Genomic DNA, 25,058 nt, shown 5'->3' on the forward strand with positions numbered 1-25,058 from the left:
CTAAGGGTCAGCCCTGATGCAGGTAGTATCCTCCTTCTAGAAAAACAGACTGTGAAAATCCCACTCTCAAAGCAACACAAAAGGATTTATTGTAGATACCAGGGACCAACTCACCCACTGAAACATGTGCCACAGGACCACGTTTTGATCCTCTTAGAGCTGAGTTTCTTAAAGCAATCATCATCACCATCATCATCCAGTTTTGCCGGGTGTTTATGATGTGTCAGGCTGTCTTCTAAGTGCATTAGCTCATTGAATTCTCACAAGAGTCTGTCAGCATCATGTTATACTCTTGCTAGATCTGATGAGGAACATCAGGCTCAGAGAGGTTATGTAGCTTACCCAGGTTAAACAGCTATCAGTAGGCAAAAGTGGGACTGGAAGGCAAGAAGCTTGGGTGCAGAGTTCACCCTCTCGACTGCATCCCACACTGGGACAAGAAGAGAAGGATGCAGGGTATAAGGAAAGGGCAGAGGAGTCCCTGTGAAGGTGAGATGCCTGAAAATCTAAGGCCAGGAAATTCTTGCCTTAATATGCATCTCCCTCAATCTTCCCTTTTTCCTGTTAGTTTAGTCCCCGGCTTAGGTGCAACAACTATTGCTAATAAAAGTGGAATAATGGGCCGGTCATGTTGGCTCACGCCTGTAATCTCAGCACTTTGGGAGGCCGAGGCAGGTGGATCACCTGAGATCAGGAGTTCAAGACCAGTCTGACCAAGATGTTGAAACCCCCATCTCTACTAAAAATGCAAAAATTAGCTGGGCGTGGTGGCGGGCCTACTCGGGAGGCTGAGGCAGGAGAATCGCTTGAACCCAGGAGGTGGAGGTTGCAGCAAGCCAAGATAGAGCCATCGCACTCCAGCCTCGGCCACAGAGCGAGACTCCACCATGATAATCAAATCACTCCATCCAGTTGGACAGGCTTTGAGAAACATATTAATCTCCTGACACAAATTGCTATATACAGTGATAAATTGCTTAACAATGAGGATATATTCTGAGAAATGGATCATTGGGTGATTTTGTCATTGTGCAAACATGGTAGATTGTACTTACGTAAACCCAGGTACTGTAGCCCCCACACCTAAGCTACATGGTAGAGCCTATTGCTCCCAGGCTACAAACCTGTATAGCATGTTACTCTACTGAACACTGTAGGAAATTGTAACATAGTGGCATTTGTGCATCTAGACATATCTAAACCTAGAAAAGCTGCAGTGAAAATGCTGTAGTGGCCAGGCGTGGTGGTGCATGCCTGTGATCCCAACACTGGGAGGCCGAGGAGCGCAGATCACAAAGTCAAGAGGTCGAGACGATCCTGGCAAACCTGGTGAAACCCCGTCTTTACTAAAAATACAAAAATTAGCTGGGCGTGGTGGCGCACACCTGTAGTCCCAGCTACTCGGTAGGCTGAAGCAGGAGAATCGCTTGAACCTGGGAGGAGGAGGTTGCAGTGAGCCAAGATCACACGACTGCACTCCAGCCTGGGCAACAGAGTGAGACTCCATCTCAAAAAAACAATGTGGTATTATAATCTTATGGGACCACCACCATATATGAGATCTGTTACTGACCAAAATGTCATCATCATGTAGTTCCTTACTGTGTGTAAACACAGCACCTGACTCTTAAGTCTTTACCTCAATATCACTTGAGCTTTTCATTTTTCATTTTATTTTTTTATTGTTGACTTTATTTATTATTAAGCTTTTATCAGTCTTTCATTTATTCAATCCATAAACATGCATTAAGTGCCAGCTATAAGCCAATAATAGTGAGAGAAAATATTCCTCAAATTCTTTATGTGCCAGGCAGCATTCTAAGTACTTTCCATGAGTTAACTCATTTATCCCCCGTGATAACTCTGTGAGGTATGTATTGTTATTGTCATCCCCGTTTTACAGATAGACAAAGTGAGGCTGAGGATAGCTAATTTGCCCAAGATCACAAGGCCTGGAAGTGGTAGCACAGGGATTCAGGCCCAGCAGCCTGGCTCCCGAACTCGCTCCCTTCACCACCATACTTTGCTGCTGTACGTCCAGCCCTTTGCTAGGCAGGGAGGACTCCAGGAGCCTCACGCGGCTCCTGTGTAGCACAGCCAGAAGGGAGAAAGAGAGTGCAGTGTCAGAAGGGAACTGCCAGGAGTGGGGCAGATGAGGGAAGGTGGTATTTGAGTGGGGCTTTGAAAGATGACTAAGACCAGGCATTTGAGGATTGGAAGTGGGGAAGGTGCTGTAGGTAAGAGGAGCAGCTGTCAAAGGCTCCAGGTAGAAAATCTGGAGATAGTTGGGGACACATAGGCCAACCGAGTCAGACTAGTGCAGGGGCCGGACTGCCCATCAGCTAGTTTGCAGAGGTGCAGCTGGTTAACCAGTTGTTAAAATGCTGAAATGCTTCTCTCTATGGGTTGGTAAAAAGCCACTTCCCCAAGCGCTCCCTACCCCACGGTGTCCCTCCCATCCAGCAACAACAGCTTGGCATCTGGCCCTACAGGTTCTCCAGGATGCCCTGTCTGCACCTAGGTTACAGGAGGTGATCGGTGCCTGAGCCTTAACAGTAGTTAAATATTTAGAATATCATCCTGAGTTGAAAGTGCGGGGGAGATTATTATGTCCTGCAGGTGTCGTGGGGGCCTTTGTTCCAACGACAGCAGGGTTAAGATGGAAGGTTTGGGCCTGGGGAGAAGCATGAGCAAAATGCAAATGTCTGCTCATCCTGCAGGACTCAGCTGCAGCCCCACCTCTCCTGTGAAAGCTTTGCTGACCTGCGCCCTGGCAGGAGAAGCCTTTCTCTGTTCACAACCCCTTCGGTGAATAATTTTAACAGCTCTTGAGCGCCAGCTCCTGCCAGGCCCTGTGATGAGAGCTTTTCCAGGCATTCGACTTAAAGTCACAGTCACCCTCTCAGCTACAGATATTTTGCCTATTTAACAAATGAGAAGAGTGAGGAGATGTTCCGGGGCTTGCCCAAGGTCACACAGCTAAGTTAGGATGTGGCTGGGCTGGAAGTTGAGCTCCAGCACTTTGACTGCAGAGCCTGGTCCTCTTGCCCAACCCCCGTGGGGCCCCATGACTGCTCTGGTGTTATTTGCTTCCATGTCTGTCTCCACTGCCAGAATTTGAGCTCTGCACAAGCAGGGACTGGGCTTTGATCGTTTCTTTCACTCTCTGACCGCCAGATAGGGGCTGGCACAGAATGGGTGGGGGAAGAGAAGGATCAGTTAGGACCTGGTTCCAGGGGAATGACAGCATCTCTCTGGATCCCCCAGAGAGATGTAGGGACCAGCTGGAAGCTTCCTGCAAGAGTCCCAAAGAGAGATGACAAGCCCATGGCTGAGTGAGTGCCATCCTCAGTGTCTCCCAGAAAGATCATCAGTTGGCCTCCTCCTTTCTCCTGAATGGTCCCAAGGGAAGCCACATTGGCATCCCCAGATTGTTGGCTTGCTCTCATTTGCCTGGAACTGACAGCCCTGTGCATGCTGTGTGTCTGGGGCCAACACTCAAGGGGAAAAAAGAACATTAGTGAATATTAGCCCTTGAAGCTGCCCAGTGCAAATTGAGGGCTGGCCCAGCATGGCGGGAACCAATGGGAGCCTGGAGCCCAAATGCCTGGGAGCAGAGGAGCCTGCAGAGAGAAGGTGCTCTCTGAGCTCAGCCCACTTTTGAACCATCTGCCCCTGTGCCAAGCTTCCACTCTTTTTTCATCCTTTCAGAAACAGTGATATGGACAGCTGCCAGCACACAGCTGGTTTTCACATGTTACGGAAAGTAGCCCAGGCAGTAGAATTGGTCACTGGCCCAGTAGACATGGCATCTGAGTTGAGTGTGCATTCCTCAAAGTCTGACCTCACAAAGAAATCCTTTACAGGTGTACAGTTTCCTGGATTTCTATTGATTTAATTACATTTTCTCCATCCCTGCATCTTTTTATACCTACTGTGCAAGGTGCTAGAAATTCCATTTTTATTATTTTTTTCTGAAAAGGTATATATGCTTGTTTTTAAAATTTTGGAAACTACAGAAAAATATCAGGAAGAAAATGAAAATTATTTATAATTCTGCTATCCTGAGGTAGCCAAAATTATCATTTAGTTTATTGTCTTTTTTAATACAAATGGGGAGGCTTTAGAACATAGCTACATTGTGTATATATAATTTTATGTCTTATTTCTATTTCACTTAATAGCATACCATAAGCATATTCCTGGTAGCACTATAGAACATTCATAAACATTCTTAATGACTGCAAAATATTCCATCGTGTGACTGTTCCGTAATTTGCCTGATGGCTCCAGGGTTGGTGGGCATTTGGGTTGTTTCCAGTGTGCAAATTGCTCTTCTTTTAAAACTACCCACAGTGGTGTGACTAAAACATCAGTGGAGACGGAATGGATATGACAAGAGTAGTCAGCTTGGTGTAGAGCAACTGAGGGGTTAATTCACGGGGCCTCCGGTGGCCCAGAGGAGGGAAAAACTGCAAAAGGAGAACCCTGGGAGGGAGCCTCACCCAGCCCAATCCCAGCTGTTGCTTTTTTTCCAGAAAGCAAGGCCTTATGGGAAGTGTAGGGAACAATGGCGCCTGCCCGGCCTGCAAGCTTTCTAAAGCAACAGTAATGATCAGAATCTCTTGGAGTGAGCACTTTCATACTCAGGATCTCCCTCGAGTCTCACAGCAAAACTGGGAGGTGGGAAGATCGCTTTCACACCTACGAAGACTGACTCTAAAAAAGTCATGAGATTTGCCTGCAGTTACGCAGTGAGTGGCCAAACTGAAACCAAAAGGCTGCTCTAGGGATCCCTGGGAATCTCTTCCCCCTCTTTCTGGATTCCTTCTAGAATGGAAAGGAGCAGGACAGCCTCATCAGAAAGCAGATTTTGAGCTTGTTCTGTGTGCAAAGTTCATGGCACGCACACTTGGTCAAGTCTATAGATGAGAAAGATGCCACAATTCCAGGAGGTTTTTGTTTGGTGGTTGTCTGTGTTTGTGTCTAATTCTGGATTTTAAAATGTGGCTCTGTTTTATGTTTTCTGTGTATATAAGAAACAGCACCTGTGATGGCTGTCTTAATTCTTTCAAACTAGTGTGAGGAATTCTGTCAAGATTTAGCCAGTCAGGTTCAGACCTGTTCAGGAATTTAGGCCAAGGGGGCTGGCCGAACAAGGTGGCTATGTTCCCAGACTTCCATTTTCTTCTCACTGGTAAGTTCAAACTCCTCACCTGCAGCAAGCTCTTTTTGCAGTCTTTTGTCCCCTTGCTCTGTATGAGTCCCTTACATAGAATCCCACCCTCTCCTTGCACAGCCACACCCCAGACCCTGGGACAGCAAGGTGGGGAAAACATATTTTTGTAATTAAGAAAGGAAACTGGTAAAAGGAAACTAAGGACCAACTTGTTGAAAACACTGAGCATCCACTGCCTCTAAAGTCCTTCCCTGGAAGTACTGTGCGTCCTCAGACTCCAGAGCACTTTACAACAGCATCAGCAAGGCACTTTTCATGGTCTGCCTTGCATGAGAGTTATCTGCCTTTCTTTCCTTGATAGCACTTACTGCCCTAGTCCATCAATCAAAAGTCCTGATCTAACAGATATGCAAGTATAATTCAGGAGTATAATTATAATTTAAAAAGTCAAACAGACTTTTTGCAATCGGGACTGCCCTGGAAAATCAGGGATGTACAGTCACAGTGAAACTTCTTGCGAGACTGAACACCAGGGACCAGGTTTTCAACCCTTGTGTCCTCCGTAAAACTCAACATAGGCCCGTGCTCCAAGGAGAGAGTCAATAAATCGGGAACCAGTTAAGTGCTCAGTCTGCTCCATAAACTGCCCTCCCTGTTCATGTATTTATTAATTTATCAGGTTCATCTTACTCCTTCGCCCTCTTACTCCTTCATCTACTCCAGTTCATACAGAGTCCCCTGAAACTGCCCTATATTTTTTTACCTGACTCCTTCTGCCTGGATTCTTTTTCCAAACTCTTCTCCCTCTCTGTTCCAGGCTCCAGGCAGCATTTTCCAGCACATTCATTTCCTTCAACTGTGGCTAGTTTAGATGCTCCTACTTCCTTCTCTCATTAGACTTCATGCATCCGTTTATCATAAAGCTTTTCAGAAGGTAGCATAATAGCTTCTTTTCTCATGTTTTTCACATTAGAACTTGAGTTCATTGAATACTGGGACCTCTGCAGTATCACCAGGTGTAGAACTGGGTATACAGCAGGTACCTATTTATTCTTTAATCCATTCAACAAATATTTATAGAGCATTTACTATCCAACAGGCAAAATATCTGCCTTTGTGGAGCTTACATTCTACCAAGGGAGACAGAAAAGAAACAATTGCATAAATAATAAAATAACAGGCACAGAGAATTGGCATATAGAGAAATTAAACTGGGTACTCGAACCAGGTACTACTTCTGAAAGGTGCTATATGAGGTAGGATGGTCAGGGGAGTTTTCTCTAAGGAAACAGGATTGGAGCAGAGAGCTAAAGAAAGTAAAGCAGCAAGCCATGTAGATATCTGAAGAAAGACCTTGCCAGGCAGAGAGAACAGTAAACGCAAAGGCCCTGGGGCAGAAACATTCTTGACCTGTGCCAGGACCAGCAAGGAGGCTGAAACAGAGTGAGTGAGTGGGGAGTGTGATTGGAGATGAGTCCAAGGTGGGCAGGGTCAGATCCTACAGGGCCTTTTAGGCCTGCAAAGGGAGCTGATTTCTATTCCATATGTGATGAGAAGCTCTGTAAATGTTTTCCAGATTGAAGTATTTGAGATGAGTTGAACTAAAACAAATTGGGTATCGTCTTAGTATGGGCTCTAAATGTTTTTGAACCCCACAGTATCCTAAGTCTGCCCTCGTTGCCTACAAACACGAAAGCACTAGGAACAGTACCATTTAGCCGTTTGAAAACCTGTTCGTGTGTGAGTTTGCCTGTTCTGGAATGAGCACAGCCTTGTGATTGTTCCCCAAAGTCTTTTGGCCAGTGACACTTTCACCAGCCTTTCCTATATGGACCAGTTTCATTGTGTTGGCAGATCTGGTCCGAGGAACATCTGAAGGCAAGAGGAATGCGGTCCTGATGCCAGGCTGACGTTTCTGTTTCTGTCTTTCCCAGGCTCTGAAGTCTTTGAGGGTCACTGGGATTTATTCTGGGCCCTTGGCAGGGTCCTGGGCCCAACTCTTAACATAGTTTTTATCCAAGCCTGGTTCTCATTAAATCTTAATTATGTGGAATTCCTACCCTTAATGCAACTGAAAATAAGGCACGTTTTGCTATTTTTATCATTTCCCTTTGTCTTTATAAACTGTTCCAGCGAACCATTCCCTGGAGTAAAGTGGGAAAACCACCAGAATTTAAGCTAAGCAAATTCACAGAACTCAGTTGAACATTCATTAATATTCGTTCACTCAAAGAAAGATGATTGAGGACCTGCAAAGCACCAGCACTGTTCTAAGTTCTGGACAGGTAGCAGAACACATGGTAAGCCCCTGCTCTCATGAAGCTGACAGTCTAGCAGAGAAGACAGAACAAACCAAGAAACTCATGTAACATGTCATCTTGAGCAGTGACAAATACTATGAGGATACAAAGATGAACACTTTATGTCCCTACAGTGTGGTTGGGGCGGCGGTGAAGACATAAATTATAACAAAAGTATGATATATGGTATCAGGCATTGTGCACAGAAGGCTATGGAGGAAGAGGGAAAATAACTAACTGTGTTGTGGTCATGGGGAGCTCTTGGAGAACGCTTGAACAGGTGACATTGGATCAGTATCTTGAAAAATAAGTAGGACTGTACTGGATGGAAAGGGTGGAAAGAGAAAGAAAACAAGAGCAGGGACCAAGACAGGGAGCGATGACCCAACGCAGTGTATTCCCAAAATGGCCGGTCCTTCGCTGTGACCGCAGCACACTGGCACTAGATAGTCATGGAATGGGAGCATGACAGATGCGAATGTAGGTTGAGGCCAATTAATAAATGGCCAGGCTGAAAAATTTGTGCTATAATTGGATGACCAGATTTCCATGTTCGTGCATTCATCCTGCCAGCGATGTGACAGGATTGAAGAGAGAAACTATATCAGGAGATTATTATGAAAATAATGCAATGGTCTGATCTTAAAATGAGTCTCTCTCTCTCTCTCTCTCTCTCTCTCTCTCTCTCTCTGTGTGTGTGTGTGTGTGTGTGTGTGTGTGCGCGCGCATGTGTGTGTGTGTTTGGCTAATCAGTTAAATTGAGGGTGTTAGAGTCTTAGGTTTGGGAGGGGCTCTGAAAGTCACCTAGTCCTCCCAGCCATTGTATGTTTGACTCTCCTTTTCAACATCCTTAAGAAGGGATCATCCAACCAAGACACCCCATCCTAGCTTCAGAGAGCTTTGAGACTTCCCATCCCAGCTTCAGAGAGCCAAGATTCACGTGGAACAGAGATCTGCTCCCTGGAGCTACCACCAGTATTACTTTTGCTCCCTGAGGCTTAAAGACCTAGTCTAATCCCTAATTCAGGTGCAGCTTTGCACTGTTTAAAAATGGCTGAAACTTCCTGAGCACCTTCTGTGTGCTAGGCGTGCCTGCAGGGCACATATCACCCCATTTCCAGATTGGAACCTTGGGCTCATTGGCCATGTGACTTGGTGAAATTTGGTCACTGACCCAATTATTTGGCAGCACCAGGATTAAAACCTGAAGATGTCTAACTGCAGAGCCTGCACTCTTGGAAACAACTGTCAATTTAACTCAACAAACATTTATTTAGCACTGACTGATGTGCAATCTCCTGCCTAGGTATTAAAGAATGGGGTGGAGCAGTAAGGAGCAGGAGTGGTTACTGTATTCCAGGGGTCCCCTCTGTGGAGATTTGGACAGTGGAGTCCACACTCAAGCATTATAATAATGTCTATTTGGCTTTGCTTGTGGCCTGGGCTATTCCGGAAGGGGAAAGTGATTTCTGTTTGGTCCAGTGCACAGGCCTGGTTTCCTCCTTGTTACACTGGGGCAAGCCCAATGCAGGAGCCATCTCCACAGAGTCTATACCCAGGAAAAACTAACTGTATGCTAGAAGGATACAGGAGGGGGTGTACCTGCAAAGGTGCAAGGCCTGTGACTGATGTATATAACCAGATTTGAGCAAAGCAAAGCTTCAACTTGGACACATCCCAGTGATGAGCAAAGAGGAATATATAGTAAGACCAAGAGAGGCTGGAAAGCTGGAAACAGAAGGAGAACAGGTGCAAAGAACTGATGGGAAAGTCACCAGAACTAAGCCTGTGCACGCAGCACGTGTGCAGGAGCTCCCCCGTTAGGCACTTTGTGGTATTGCTACGGTTGTGGCTGGACGACTTCAAGGAAATGGGCCTGATCCTGACATTGCTGGCATCTTTGTTAGCTGATTTTTTTTTTTCTGAATCAAATGTGTTTTTCTTCATCTAATGTTTAAATTTATGACAATTCTGACTATATGTGCTGCATGCAGGCTGTAGATGAAGATGCCTGAATGTAAATCTTCCATATAATTGCACTTCCCCCTCTGCTATTTCATTTTCCCTCTGTTATTCTCTTTAGGTGAGAGAAGCACCAAAGGGTTAGGTGGCATCCGTGCCTCATCCATGCACCTTGCACCAGTTCCCATTCAGAACCAGCACCCATACCCCAGCCAAATCCAGACACTCCCCTGCTTTTCAGCCTGTGCCCCTCCATCTTCTGCCCTTGCCGGGCCTCCATCTCTTGGTTTGGTTCTTCCTTGGTCGTGGGCTTTTACACTCACCCTCTGGTTGGTGGTTGTTCTGCCACCCTACACCTGGCCCCAGAAATCACCCCCTTTCCTTGGAGGGAGGGACTTCAGGATTCTCCTGAGAAGGGATTAGACAGGTAGGCAGGCAGGGGCACACGTGGTCCCCTTTCCATCTCACCAGATACTCAGCCCTGAGTATTTTGCTAGTGTCCATGGAGTGAGATGCCCAGATGTCCTGGCCTATTCAAAGAGTCCTTCCCTATATAGTACCAGGTATATAGTTTAATAAGTGGCCCTTTTGATTTTTCCTTTTATTAAAATCACAATCTTTCTTCCTGGTTTCCATCATCGTTCACCTCCAGATTCAGCAAAATGTGAAATGGGTAGCATTTAGTCTGGGAAGTAAATTGCATGTATGTTTTCTTCTTGTGCACATGGAGATCCCATAAATCTGCTAAATGGCCAAATGGTGGTTCTGTGCAGGCACCAAAAATTATCTCTTTTCCTTGATTTTTAATTCTCCTAGGGATTTTTCTTTTCTTTTCTTCCTTTCTCTGTGTTCCTTTTTTATTTTTCTTTTCACCAGAAAATTCTATCCCATTCCCATCCCCTACCTCCTTAAAGGAACCCTCTGTTTCTACATGGTGCCATTCTATTGTTTTCTCATTCGTATTATCCCAGTTATTCTTGGGGCTTTGGTGCTACCTGAGACAAATAATGTTTGTTTATTCATCATTTATAACCAATTTAACTCTGAAGGGGATTTGAGCCAGACCCACAGTATGAGTTAGTTATAACAGAATTACTAAACAAACATAGCAATGTAAAAAACATGTCATTAAGAGTAAGGAAGACCGCTGTACCAGAAAATCTCTTCAAGGTTTGTTATTGCAATTTAACATAAAATTCAGCATTGAGTTTCTTAGCCACCAAGGCAAAAAAGGAAACAGGCATGATGTAGCTTTCATCATCTAATTTAAATACACACACACACACACACACACACACACACACACCATCTTTACCAAAACACAATTTGTGAAAGATCTTTTTTGACTGCAGCAAGTTCAGTTGAGGGCTGATACTCTTAGGCCTTTTCTGGACATCTAAATCACCTCAGAAGCTTTTCAAAACCAACTATAGGCCAGTTGCAGTGACTTACACCTGTAATTCCAGCACTTTGTGGGGCCAAGGCAGGAGGATCACTTGAGCCCAGGAGTTCGAGACCAGCCTGGGTAACAGAGGGAGACTGCCCCTATCTCTACAAAAGATTAAAAAATCAGCTGGGCATAGTGGCAACTGCCTGAGGTCCCAGCTACTCAGGCAGCTCAGGTGGGAGGATCCTCTGATCCCAGGAGTCCAAGGCTGCAGTGAGCCGAGAGATTACACCATTGCACTTCAGCCTGGGTGACAGACCATGACCCTGTCTCAATCAATCAATTAAATCTATAATCAAGTCAAGGGGTAGGGAAATCACTGACCTGTGCTCAGAGGAGTCAGGGTCTTTCTGGGTAACGTGGTGACAGGTGTAAACAACAGCATTCATTATACGAAAGTGTCGCTCTTGTGAATATAGCAATCATGAACTTTTTCTACAAGTGGAGCTTAGAGTTCATATGGCCCAGTCTCCTCACTTCACAGATGAAGAGCTGAAGCACCTTCATGTGCCATGTGACAGTGTTTCAGTCAACGATGGACCACATACACAAGGGTGGTCCCATGAGTTTATGGTACTGTATTTTTACTGTACCTTTTCTACATTTAAATATGTTTAGTTACACAGATACTTCCCATTGTGTTACATTTGCCTATAGGATTCAGTACAGCCACATGCTTTTCAGGTAGGTAGCCTAGGAGCAATAGCCTAGATGTGTAGTAGGCTACACCAGGGGTCCCCAGTCCCCGGGCCACAGAACAGTGCTGCTTCATGGCCTGTTAGGAACCAGGCTGCACAGCAGGTGGTGACCAGTGGGCAAATAAGCATTATTCCACCTCCCGTGGCAGCATTAGATTCTCACAGGAGCACAAACCCTGCTGTGAACTGTGCATGTGAGGGATCTAGGTTGTGCTCCTTATGAGAACCTAATGCCTGATGATCTGAGATGGAACAATTTCATCCCCAAACCACTCCCGCTTCCCCACAGTCCGTGGAAAAATTGTCTTCCATGAAACCAGTCTCTGGTGCCAAAAAGGTTGGGGGCCGTTGGGCTATATCATCTTGGTTTGTGTAAGTGCACTCTTATACATTCTTGATGTATTGATGTGCTGATGCTCACACAATGATGGAATCACCTAACAGAGGATTTTTCAGAATCTATCCTGGTCGTAAGCAACACGTGACTATATCTTAATGCTCAGTGACTCAGTGTCACACTGATCTTTGGAGAAGCAGTAAAATAATGACTAAACATAATGGACTGGATTCTGGCAGAGAGATCAAACCCCTAGCTCTGCCACAATAGCTGTGATATTCTGTGCAGGTTACTGAATCTTGCTAAGTCTTCTAACAGTTTGCTCATCGTTGTAAGATAGGAATATTATATATATTTAAGCATTCTGCACAGTGCCTGGAATATTATAGGCACACAAGAAATGGTGGAAGCTATAAAATCATGGTAAAGGTGATGATGACGTATGTAGATCATGATAATGGAAAGACAAAGTCAAAAATCTCTGTTGCCTAATATCTACCATAGCCCCCTTTCCACTACCCCATTCTGCTGGGACTCTGGTCTGAAATCGTACTGTCCCAAAAGACATCTATTAGAGCTGCATCGTCCGGGAAGATAGCCATTAACCACATGTGGCTATTTGAAGTTACATTACTTAAAATTTTAGTTCCTTAGTCACACTAGTCACATTTCTAGTCCTGAGTAGCCACTGAGGCTTGTAGCTACCGAACTGGACACCATGGATGTAGAATATTTTTCATCAGAGCAGAAAGTTTTATTGGACAGAAAGTTCTACTGGAAGCTACCCTCATGGGTTTTTTCCCCTAACTTCCTTATATTAATATTTTTGGTATTTCTTTCTTTCAAAATATGGTACTATTATTTTAAGCTAGAAGAGAAGGTTCTACAGTCTTCTAACTCCGCTTGTGTAGACATTGAAGCCCAGGTGGTGGAACAGATGACACACGAGTCACACAGCTAGTGAATAACAGAGCTGGTCCAAACATGCTTCTGACTCAATGAGCGAATCATTCTGCAGAAACACAGGAGCCCCAGGGAATCAGCTAAGTCTGTGTTTTCCTAAGTAGGGTTCTGATTGATCAGAGCTGGAGCACACATTTAACCCATCCTGTCATACTGCTAAATGCAGGGTGATGTGAGTTCAAGTGTTTTATTACAAGGGAACTAGAATATCATCTTCTCAAAGCCACCACACAGCGGCAAGGACACCAGAGGCAGCATGTGGGGAGCTCTGGACTGCTCAGCCTCTCTTTTATGTTCCTCTCTGGTTTGGGATGTGGAAGAAAGAGATTCTGCTTGGTGTTTTAGAAATGATCTGTTAATTTTAAATTTAAAATGTTCACTTGCAAGAGAATTTTTGCAAGGATAAAGACTTTGAGATATGTTTCTGACTCTAAGAATGTCTATATTGTTATTTTTCTTGGTTGGGTTAACTGTAAGCTCAAAGCCATGGTTGGTAAGTTTTCACAAGATTGATAAACAAATTCAACTTCCTGTGACATAGGTCACACCTTTAAATGAACAAACACAATTCATCGTAACAAATATTTTCACAAGTGTAGTTTCTGAGAACAGAGTCTCCAGTTTACAAGTTCATAGTACCTAGATGATAACTGTTAAAAGAAAAGGTTTTTGCCCTTTTTTTTTGGAAACAGAAAGAAACATAAATCCCTGTTGCCCCAATAGGATAAATACAGATATAACTTAAATGTTATTGGGAACTGATACAAGTGTCACTTGGATTCAGCTACCAGTGTCAGAAAACTCAAATAGGTGGTGTTTAAATAAGAAAGAAGTTTATTATGTAAACAAAGCCTGATAGAAAAAACTCCAGGGCAGGTACGGCCACTGAAACAATGGTCAGAAACCCAGGTGCTGCTTCTAGTTGCTCTGCCTTCATCAACAAGTGGCTTCCACCGCATGGTCCAATTTGGCTGCTTGTGCACCAGCCATCGCGTCCACATTCTTGCTTACAGAGGGAAGACCAGAGAAGTTTGGGCCTCTTCCCTTTAGGGCCCTTCCTGGAAGTCTCATAAGGAACCGCTGCTTAGATTTTATTGTAAGAACCAGTCTTCTAGGTGCAAAAGAGGCTAAAAACTATAATCTTCATGCTGGATGGTCATGAGCCTAACTAAAGATTCTGAGTTTTATTACTAAGGAAGAAGAGGGTAACACATATAGAGGGAAACCCAGCAGCCTCTGCCATAGTACAAATACATTCGTTGTTAACTTTCTTTTTTTTTTTTTTTTTTTTTTTTTCTGAGATGGAGTCTCACTCTGTCGGCCAGGTTGGAGTGCAGTGGCACAATCTCAGGTCACTGCAACCTCTGCCTCCCGGATTCAAGCGATTCTCATGCTTCAACCTCCTGAGTAGCTGGAACTACAGGCATGCGCCACCACACCCAGCTAATAATTTTTTGTATTTTTGGTAGAGGCGGGGTTTCACCATGTTGGCCAGGCTGGTCTCGAACTCCTGACCTTAGGTGATCCACCCACCTTGGCCTCCCAAGGTGCTGGGATTACAGGTGTGAGCCACCGCACCTGGCTTTTCTTTGCTAACTTTCTAAACAAAGGGTTACAGCTAACCCATAGTCTTACATTCTTAGAGGTGTTTTTATCAGCCCATCCTTTTTTTTTTTCTTGTTTCCAGTGAGAATGGATATCAATCCATTCTTGATGTTTCTTTTCAAATACGTTTCTGATTTTGTATTTTTCAAATGCAGTCCTATCTGAGGAAGAATACAAATATTAGGAAGTTACAGTTTTATTCCAGAAGTTGCAGGCCAAACCTGTCTGCTCCTCCCCCTGCCTCTCTTTCCAGCATTGCCTCCCACCAGTCCCTCTCCTTCCATTGCTCTCTCTATCTCAGCCCCAGTCACAGCAAGCTGAGGCCCCACAAAGCACCAGGCCCCAGGCTGCCTTTGGACCTTTGCACATGCTGTTAACCTCTGCCTGGAAATGATAGCATGCATGGGTCATAGACCTGGCTGTGAGCCCAGTTGCCTGCAGTATATCCTTTCACTGCTGTGTGCCCTTAGCTAAGTTAGATAACCTCTCTGTGTCTCTGTTTCATTATCTAGTAATAGCAGTTACTTTAGGGCTCTTGTCATTATCAAATGAGCTAACATCAGAAAAATTCTGAGCCTTGCTTCACCTATATAACAAGCCCTCAATAGTAGCTGAGTTTGTTGAGCATTTACTATGTGCTAAGCACCTTACAGACATTCTCTCCTTAATCTTTACAACAATCCTGAGGTGTGGCCTTACAATTCCCTTGTTTCACATATGAGGAAACTGAGGCACAGAGTTGGTGAGTAGTTTGCCCAAGGTCCCACAGCTAGCAAATGAAGAAGCCTGGGCACAAATATCTTCAGAGAACATACACTTTCTACCATATCAGCACCAGATTTGAAGGCGTGGTGGGTTTCCTTTGTAAGGCTGAATGCTGCCTTTTGCTAATTTTTATGATCATTTTTTTTGGAGGCAGAAGCAGGCCCACATGACCCCTAGGAGCCTACCCTGGCTTTTGCCACTTGGCCCTGACCAGGCCAGGCTCTGCCCTTTTAGGCTTCTAGAGCCACGTTTCCCAGGATATGAAGTTGTGCAGCCTCTGCTGCCTCCTGGATGTTTATTTTTTTGTGCCCAAGCCTGCAAGGAGTGTTTTGTGGCAGCCCCACACAGAGCCTGTGGCTTCTCCACTTCTGAGGCTGCAGCTCCCCTCCCAGGGCCATTTATATCCTGGGCCCCATCATCATCCTACCCCATTTGAGATCAGGTTCCTGCCACAGAGGCCTCTGCCTTCTTAAGCCAGGCTGGTCTGTGGCACAGGCAGCAGCTAAAGAAGAGAGGCACAGGCTGGCTGGCTGGTCCCCATGTGGTGTGTGATGGACACTGAGCTTGCTGAGCATCCTGCAGTTCAGAGCTGGCACTCTCTAGACCTGAGTGTCTCAGCCTTTGATTGGCATCAGAAAATACCTACAAAGAATGGATAAGACGCAGATGCCAAGTGCAACAGGGTAAATCACAAATAACTCCAAAGTGGTCAAGTCCTAATGCCCAGAACATGAAAATGCTACTTTATAAAGAAAAAGGGTCTTTGCCAATGTGATTCCATTATGACATGAGATTCTCCTGGATTATTTGAGTGGGCCCTATATCTAATCACAGGTATCCTTTTAAGAGAGAGGAATGGTCAACACAAAAAGGGAGAAAGTGATGTAAGACAGAAACAGAGACTAAAGTGACTAGCCATGAGCCAAAGAATGCTAGCTACCACCAAAAGCTGAAAGGGGCAAGGAACAGACTCTCCCCTAGATCTCCAGGAAGGAAGGCAAGCCCTGCAAACACCTTGATTTGGGACTTCTGGCCTCCAGAGCTGTGAGAGGCCAGAAGTCCAAAATACAGCCACCAGATTGTTGCTTCAAGCCACCAAGTTTGCGCTTTTGCTACAGCACCCATAGGAAACTAATACGCCAAGCAAATGGGCACAGACCCAGGAACATGCATTTTCACTGGCTCCCCAGGTGATGTGGAGGCTCCCTGAAGATACAGAACTAGATGGAGCTTCCAGGCTGATGCTCCAGGAGGACCATGAATTCTTACAGTTTTGCTCACATCCTATTTAAATTACGAGAGCCTGGAGTGTGTTGAATGCCTAAATACCGATGGGAAACATACAGAGAGGAGATGGAGGTGGAAGTCATGGGACTGCAGGGAGATAAAAGATTGAGCCACGTCCCCAGGGAAGCAGAAGCAGGGAAGAGAAAAGGAATCCATCTCTGGGATGGGAAGGGAAATGAAGGCTAGGGGACGTGCAGCTGTTTGCAGGCAGGGCAGAGGTTGTTATTCATGTATCACTTTTGCTCGCTCTGCCTAGACCTGCCTGTCCTCAGCACTGTTTGCAGCCCTCAGCCCTCTAAGTCATCTTCTTAAAATGTACAGCTGGAAAGCCAGAGATGCTTCCTTGGTCAGTCACATGCGCCTGGGCACCATCCATGGAAATCACCTCCTCACCTGTGCCCTCTCCCACTTGCCCCATTTCAGGCAATTTATGTAATCACTTATAAGTGGTGCTGACCTTCACACTGCAAAAGACTTGTACTTTGGTACAAAATGGCTTACTTTTCCCTAAAAGCACTAACTCTATCCATGAGGCCTCTGATTCCTGGTTCCCAAGTGGTGTGTTGTGCATAGGCAGGATGTGGGGAAGTCATCCTCCAGGGTATCTGGCCTGACTCCATGGGATCTCCCTGCCTCAGCCAGTTGTGTATGAAGGTGAGGGAGGCAGAATCAGCAGTGGAAAGAGAAGACTATGTCCCTGCATCCAACTAAATCCCACTGCAGATGTGTGTCAGTCAGGGTTCTCCAGAGGAACAGAACCCATACCATGTGAGTACGTGTTGGTGGAAAGAAGGGGAGATTGGATGGATGGATGGATGGATGTATGTGTGGGCGGATGAATGAATGGATGGGTGGCTAGGTAGATGAATCGATAGATGGGTGGGTGGATAGATGAATGGATGGATAGATGGAATAAATGATGAGTGGACAGATGGACAGAGAGACAGACTGATCAACACACACATCTCCTGTTGGTTTTGTTTCTCTGAAGAGCCCTGGCTAATATATTTTATATACACACACAGATTTAAGGAATTGGCTCACATGACTGTAGATACTGGCAAGTCCAAACTCTGCAGAGTAGGCCAGCAGGCTGAAGACCCAGAGGAGAGTTGAGGTTGCAGCTCAAGTTCAAATGTATTCAGCTGGCAGAATCCCCTATTTGGGGAAAAATCCATCTTTTTTTTCTCTTAATGCCTCCAACTGTTTGGATGAGGCCCACCCACATTATGGAAGATAATCTGCTTTACTCAAAGCCTACTGATTTAAATGTTAATCTCATCTAAAAATTCACTGTTATATCCAGACTAGCGTTTGACTAAATATCTGAATACTGTAACCTAGCCAAGTAGATACATAAAATTAACATCACAAGGTGTCTTTCTCAAGTGTTTATATTCCCAGGATGATACTAAATACTGCTATGAATACAAAATAGTCTGGTTGAGAACAAACTCCCCAAGACTGAAGGGCTTCATAAGGTTGTTGGAAGACTAAATGAGAATCCTGGTGGAGACAGAACCCACCTTTATGATAAAAACAGAAGCCACCAGGCGAGAGCTTTTCACAGCCTTACTTGCAGTGTGGCAAAAGCTCATGAACCAGGCTCAGCTAATCTGATGCACCAGCTCAATTCCTTCTATTCCATTGACTCCTGGGCCTGTGACCCCTTTTTCTTCTGCTTAAACACAATAACAGAATTCACCTTCCCTGGTTTCTGGCTTCAGTCATGATTCTGTGTAGGTCCTGGTTACTCAAAATATGTTTCACAGACCAGCAGTTGCATCATCACCTAGGAGCTCATTAGAAATGCAGAATTTTGGCTGGATGTGGTGACTTACGCCTGTAATACCAACACTTTGGGAGGCCAAGGCAGGTGGATCACCTGAGGTCAGGAGTTCGAGATGAGCCTGGCCAACACGGTTAAACCCCATCTCTACTAAAAATACAAAATTAGCTGGGTGTGGTGGCGCATGCCTGTGATCCCAGCTGCTATTGCTTGAACCTGGGAGGCGGAGGGTTGTGAGCCGAGATCATGTCACTGCACTCCAGCCTGGGTGACAGAGTGGGACTCCATCTCAAAAAAAGAAATGCAGAATCTCAGGCTTTGCCCCAGACCCTCTGAATTGAATCTGCATTTTAACAAGATCCCAGGTGATTCAAAGGCATAGAAACATGTAAGAAGTACTGACCTGGAATACTACATTGGCTCCTCCCACTCCAGGCCATCTGCAGAAACCGCCCTCATGGACAGCTGGACCACACCTTGCACAGTAGGCTGTCACTACAATAACCAGCTGTGGCCACCTCTTAAACTTTGCCATCTTCCCGGCTTTGGTGCCCACAGATCCAGTGATGTTACAATGAGTATTGCTATAGAAACCAGCGCCGGATATGGTCTACTATCAATTTAGCTGCTTTTCCTTCACTCTGTCTCTGGAATTACGAGCTTCCTAAACCACAAATATCTAAATTCCTCCCCAGTCTAAGAAACGCTCAACAAATAACAAAGATGAAAAGTCACAGCCACATCATTTACAAAGGGAAGGCTATAGCAACTGCAAAAGTTTGCATCTATTTGAAAAGAAAAGGCAAGGATGTCCCTCCATGTCACTCTGTGTAGCAAGGCCTTTTCCTGCATCTGGCAGGGAGGAGGTGGGTGATGCTAAAAAGAATGTTGGTGGTGATGATAATAACAGCCACCGTTTACTGAGCACCTTCTCGGTACCGGGTGCCAGGCTATGTACATCATTCCCATTCAGTTCTTCCAATAACTCTGTCCATTTGTTCCTGTGACTGTTGTAAAAAAATTGCCACACACATGGATTCTTAAAACAATACAAAATCATTCTCTTAACAGTTCTGGCAGCCAGAAGTCTAAAAATCAGCCTCACTGGGCCAAAGTCAAGGTGTAAACAGGGTTGGTACCTTCTGGAGGCTCTGGGAGATTATCAATTTCCTTGTCTTTTCCAACTTCTAGAGGCTGCCTGCATTCCCCGGCTCATGGCCTCTTCCTCTCATTGCTCCAACCTCTTCCACTCCTTCTTTTCCTTTCTCCTTTGACCTTCTTGCCTCCCTTTTATAAAGACCCTTGTGATTGCAGTTAGGGTTCACCTGGAGGATCCTGAACTTAATCACATGTGCAAAGTCCGTTGATCCAGATAAAGCAGCTTTCACAGGTTCTAGGTGGACATCTTCGGTTAGGGGTGGGGGGCATTCTTTAGCCAACCACAGCCTCTGAAGTGGGTGCTATTATTATCCCCATTTTCCCAACGAGGGAACTGAGGCATGACAATTGAAATATCTTGTTCAAGGTCCCACTGCTAGAAGTAGAGCTAGAACCCAGTTCCAGTCAGTCTCCCTCCAAAGCCCATGCTCCTAACCACAGCACTGTACAATCCTCAAATGGCTTTGATCCCATCCCCTATTGCACTAGGTCGAAGGAAACCAAACACCATCGGCTTTATAAAGAGTTTGCGCTTCCAGTTGAAGCCCCTCTGCTGCTGACTGAAACCTCAAAACAGGGTTTCTTGGTTTAGGGACCCTTTGCTCAAGTTTTCTTCAAAATGTCAAACCTCAGGTATATTAGTTTGCTGGGGCTGCCATAACAAAATGTCACAGACTAGGTGGCTTAAACGACAGAAATTGATTTACTCCCCATTCTGGAGGCTGGAAGCCCCAGATCAAGCTGCTGGCAGGGCTGTCTTCCTCCGAGGCCACTCTCCTGGGCATGCATGGCCACCCCCTTGCCCCATGGCGCACACCCAACCCTGCTGTCTCTTGTGTCCTAATCTCCTCTTCTTCTAAGGACACCAGTCAGACTGGATTAGGGCCACTCTAATGGCCTCATTTTAACTTCATTACCTCTTCAAAGGCTCTCTCTCTCCAAATACAGGCACATTCTGAGTACCAGGAGTTAGGGCTTCTACATAGGAATTGAGGGAAGCACAGTTCAGCCCATAACAACAGCTATTTTCTCTGAACCCCAGAACAAGGAGTTTAGCATATGATATGAATTCCTGAGCCCATGGATGTTCTCACTCCTAGGTTCCGCACCTACTCCACATTCTTTACCATGTCTCCAACTTCTTCCTCAGCAACCCTTTTAATACCTTTTTTTATTTTGAGACGGAGTTTCGCTCTTCTTACCCAGGCTGGAGTGCAATGGCGCGATCTCGGCTCACCGCAACCTCCGCCTCCTGGGTTCAGGCAATTCTCCTGCCTCAGCCTCCTGAGTAGCTGGGATTACAGGCACATGCCACCATAACCAGCTAATTTTTTGTATTTTTTTTTTTTAGTAGAGAAGGGGTTTCACCATGTTGACCAGGGTGGTCTCGATCTCTTGACCTCGTGATCCACCCGCCTCGGCCTCCCATAGTGCTGAGATTACAGGCTTGAGCCACCGCGCCCGGCCTTAATACCTTTTAATCTACTACCTCTGGATATGCCTGTGGCTCAATAGTCCCCATGTCCAACCATGACCTCTTTGTGGGAGGGTTCCATCTTCTGATCTCCCCTAAAGTTTCTATCCTTATCACTAGGACCTTCGTGGTCTTCTCTCCATCGTCCCTGCTCCACACACCAGATACTTCCTAAGCCCCCAGCAACTGGCTTTTCCAATAGAATCAAAGAACACTAGCATTGGAAAGAAGCAAACAGGCTAATGGTAGCCACCTCTGACCTACCATCTGAATCTGTAAATAATTTTATTGGAACACAGCCAAACTCTGTTTGTGTATCATTTGGGCTGCTTCTGCTTTCTCACTGCAATGGTAGAGTTGAGCAGTAGCAACAGAGACTGACCATATGGCCCATAAAGCCTAACATACTTACCAGCTAGCCTTTTACAGAAAAGGTTTGCTGAGCTCTGAAATAGACCATTTGATCCAAACCCACCCCACTTTACAGTGAAGATGCTGAAGGCCAAAACGTTGATGAGCCAGAGAAGCCCTCCAGTGAGTTACTGGCAGATCCAGGGCTGGGATTCAGTTCCCAAACCAGGCTTTCCCCACGTCCCATAACAACCTTTCTAGTACCCAGACTCCCCAGCCAAACTCCTTTTCCTTGCCGGGTGATCAGCCTCATCACCAGCTCTCTCTTCACCATTTCAGAGAAAGGCCGTGTCTGTGTATGGTCTCCGTCTCCTACCTGAGTCTGGATTCAATGACCTTCCTGAGCTGACTTGCTGACTTTACCCTGCAGGAAACCCATCAGGGCTTTCTCTTTCCTTCCAAAGCCTCCAGTCCCACCCTGCATACATTTCCTAACACCACAGTGAAGATGTAGATGGCCACTGTCCTGCTTGAATGGACCATCTCCCTCCTCTGTTCATCTCAGGCCACCTGGTAGGGGATGAACAAACCTGGCTTGCTCCAGAATTTCCAGGGTAGCTCATTCAGAATGCAGATGCCCATGCCCTACCCCAAGACCTACTGGACCCAAACTCTGGGTGTAAAATCATGGCCGTTGATTAACAAGCTCTCCATGTGATTCTGACGTTCAATGAAGTCTGAGAACCACTTCACTAAACCATGAGCTCCTCACGCTTCTTTTGGGTTTTAGTCACTGCAAACAACTTCAGAATAAAGAAGACAACCAGTGGAACATTGTTCTCTTAAAAATATATATATAAAGAGAATGCAAGATTTTTTTCTTCAGCATTCTCCACCCTCTCCTCAACTCAAAGCCCTCAAATTATTTCCCATCTCCAATTCCTCCAAAGAGCACATCACAAATAATGCCATTTTTTCCTCTCTGAGTAGACAAGATAAGAAGATTTTTAAATGAGTTCCTAGCAAAGAATTCATGAGCTTATAAACTATTAAGGTCAGAGTGACGAAAAGAAGGCGATGTTGAAAGGAGAGAATAGGTACCTAGAAAATTCGAGGAGAGGCTGGAATCCTGAGGTTCAATGTGTCTCATTCCGGGGCTTGCCAGCTGTCTTGGTATAGGTGTTATTTTGAAGGCAGCAGAGCCTCTCATTGCTATTCTTTGGCATTCACCAGGCATTGGCTGTGTGCCCTGGGCCTCGCTTGGCATCTCACATGAAAGGCAGCAGCCCAAGGGCAGTTCTGTGATGGAGATGCAGCCCCCCAGGGACTCAGCGTTGTGGACTGTGTTTTGGGGCCACTGAGCAAAGGAATGATGTGGAGAGGCGCCTCTGAAACATAACCCAGAGAGGAGTTCTCTGAGCACTTGGGGCTAGTTTCCAACAGTGATGGAGACACTGACAAAAATAAGTTCTGTTCACCTGAGACAGTAGAATCCAATTCAATTTCAAGTCAGTGTGTGTTTATTGAGTGCCTAATTCAGTTTAGGTGATGGAGAGAGTGAGAGAATGAGGGAGACAGCCTAAGAAGCAGACTGATTGAGGCAGAAAATCCCTGAGAGTCTGCCCCACAGATAGGTCCACAGGTCCAGAAACTCAATTTTATCAGTTTCACCCAGTGAGAAATTGGTAAATCTTAGTCTGTGTCATGAGCAAATATTTATTAAGTGCCTGCTATCTGCCAGGCACCGTCCTGGGGCTACGGCTGGAGCAGTGATCCAAGAAGTCCCAGTTCCCTGCCCTGGTGGAGTTTACATTCTAATGGGGCATTTGCAGAGGCAGTGGGTAAGGCCAGAGGAGTCCTCTGGGGCGGGGCCCACAGTGCAAGGGATTCAAGTGGGTAAAGTCAGGAGGAAAGTCTAGGGAGAAATGGCATTTTAGCCTGTGGTTTGAAGGTTAAATGGGATGTGGATTTTTAAAGGACTCAAAGCCTTATAGACAGGAAGCTGAGCTGCATGCACAGGAATGAGTCCATCGCATGCCAGCAAGAGTCCATTGCCTGATCAGCTCCCCTGGGGTGACAGGTGCATGCTGGGTAACAGAGTGCATGCTATAAAGGTGGACAAGAGAATGTCAATGTCACATAGGGTTTCTGCACACAGACTATGCAGTCAAATAACTTCGGTCCGACTCCCAGTTCTTGCTAGTCTTGTGATCCAGGCCACAGTACTTAACCTGGATCAACATCATTCTTCTGATCAATGAAATGGGCATAATCATAACTAGCACAGAGGTTGGTCCTAGGCATTCAGATGAGACCATGAATGAGATTAACTGAGATGGATGTAAATGGCTGAGCAGCTGAATATTATTAGCATCAGATAAATAGATCTGATTTTAGGAAGCCTGGCACCTGCCACCAAAAACTTTCTGGGAAGCTCATGACATCTGCATTTCTCAAAGGGGCTGGCTGACTTGTAAGCCCATCTGCCTGTCATTCTCTTCTCAATGCCAGAGCAGCCATGCTGGACTGAAGGGCAGCACCAGGGTTGGGGGAGGCGAGGGACATGCCCAGAACATATTTGTACAACCTGGCCTCCTTCAGTTGCACCCAGGGAACCCCACGGGCTTCACACTAGTCTGACCCTTGCTGAATGGCAGGAAACCTTTTGGATCTACACAGTATGTTATTCAAAATGTGGTCCTTGGGCCACCTAAATCAGAATCCCAGGGGCTGCCTATTAAAATTATGTTCTTGGACTCTAACACAATCAGCATCTCTGGATATAGAGCCAGATGGTTCCCAGGCCCTCTCATGATGACTTTAGAGCAGAAGTTCTTTGAAAATGTGGTCCTCAGACCAGCAGCATCTGTACAGGAACCGGTCAGGAATGCAGTTCTTGGGTACCACTCCTGATCTACTAAATCAGAAACTCTGGGAAGGAGACCCAGCAGTTTGTATTTTAACAAGTCATCCAGATAATTGATGCACATTAAATTCACATGGGGAGGTTTTAAAAACTACCTGTACCTGGCTGGGTCTGGTGGCTCACACCTATAATCCCAGCACTTTGGGAGGCCGAGGTGGGCAGATCATGAGGTCAAGAGATCGAGATCATCTTGGTCAACATGGTGAAACCCCGTCTCTACTAAAAATACAAAACTTAGCTGGGCGTGGTGGTGTGCACCTGTAGTCCCAGCTACTCGGGAGGCTGAGACAGAAGAATCGCTTGAACCCGGGAGGCAGAGGTTGCAGTAAGCCAAGATCACACCACTATACTCCAGCCTGGCAACAGAGCAAGACTCCATCTAAAAGACAAACAAACAAACAAAAAAACCCTATTACCTGTATCCAGCCACACTCTAATACCAATTAAATCAGAATCCCTGGGACAGGACTCAAATGTCATTATTTTTTCTATACCTTTTCCAGTAATCCTAATGTAAGGACAAATGTTATAATCACTGGAAGAAATAGGAAGATGGCACAAATGCAGGGCACTTAGAAAGTTGTCCTTCGGTCATAGGCATTACAGCAGCCTGCTAAGATACCATTAGCAGGCTGGGAACTTGAGACTGTCAGATTTTCAGGGGTGTGACCAAAGTCCAAAGAGCCTCGAATTGTGGGCGCTACTGGGTGGCTGCCCAGCCTGGCTGGGTCTTGGGGAAGGCTGCCTGTTAACCTGGCTCTCTTTAGAGAGCCTTTTCCAGGTGCGAAAGCGTTTTGGCAGCATGTTGCCTGGGCAC

The 25,058-nt window shown here is 45.7% G+C and overlaps 1 protein-coding gene across 4 annotated transcripts in view; it reads left to right on the plus strand.

The window, feature by feature from the left end:
* The window catches only part of BTBD11 (BTB domain containing 11), a 341,753-nt gene that overhangs the window by 237,681 nt on the left and 79,014 nt on the right, over positions 1-25,058 (plus strand). The window lies entirely within an intron of this gene.

This window comes from Sapajus apella, unplaced genomic scaffold (genome assembly GCF_009761245.1).
Source record: "Sapajus apella isolate SASKATOON/1434 unplaced genomic scaffold, GSC_monkey_1.0 scaffold2, whole genome shotgun sequence".
NCBI lineage: Eukaryota > Metazoa > Chordata > Mammalia > Primates > Cebidae > Sapajus > Sapajus apella.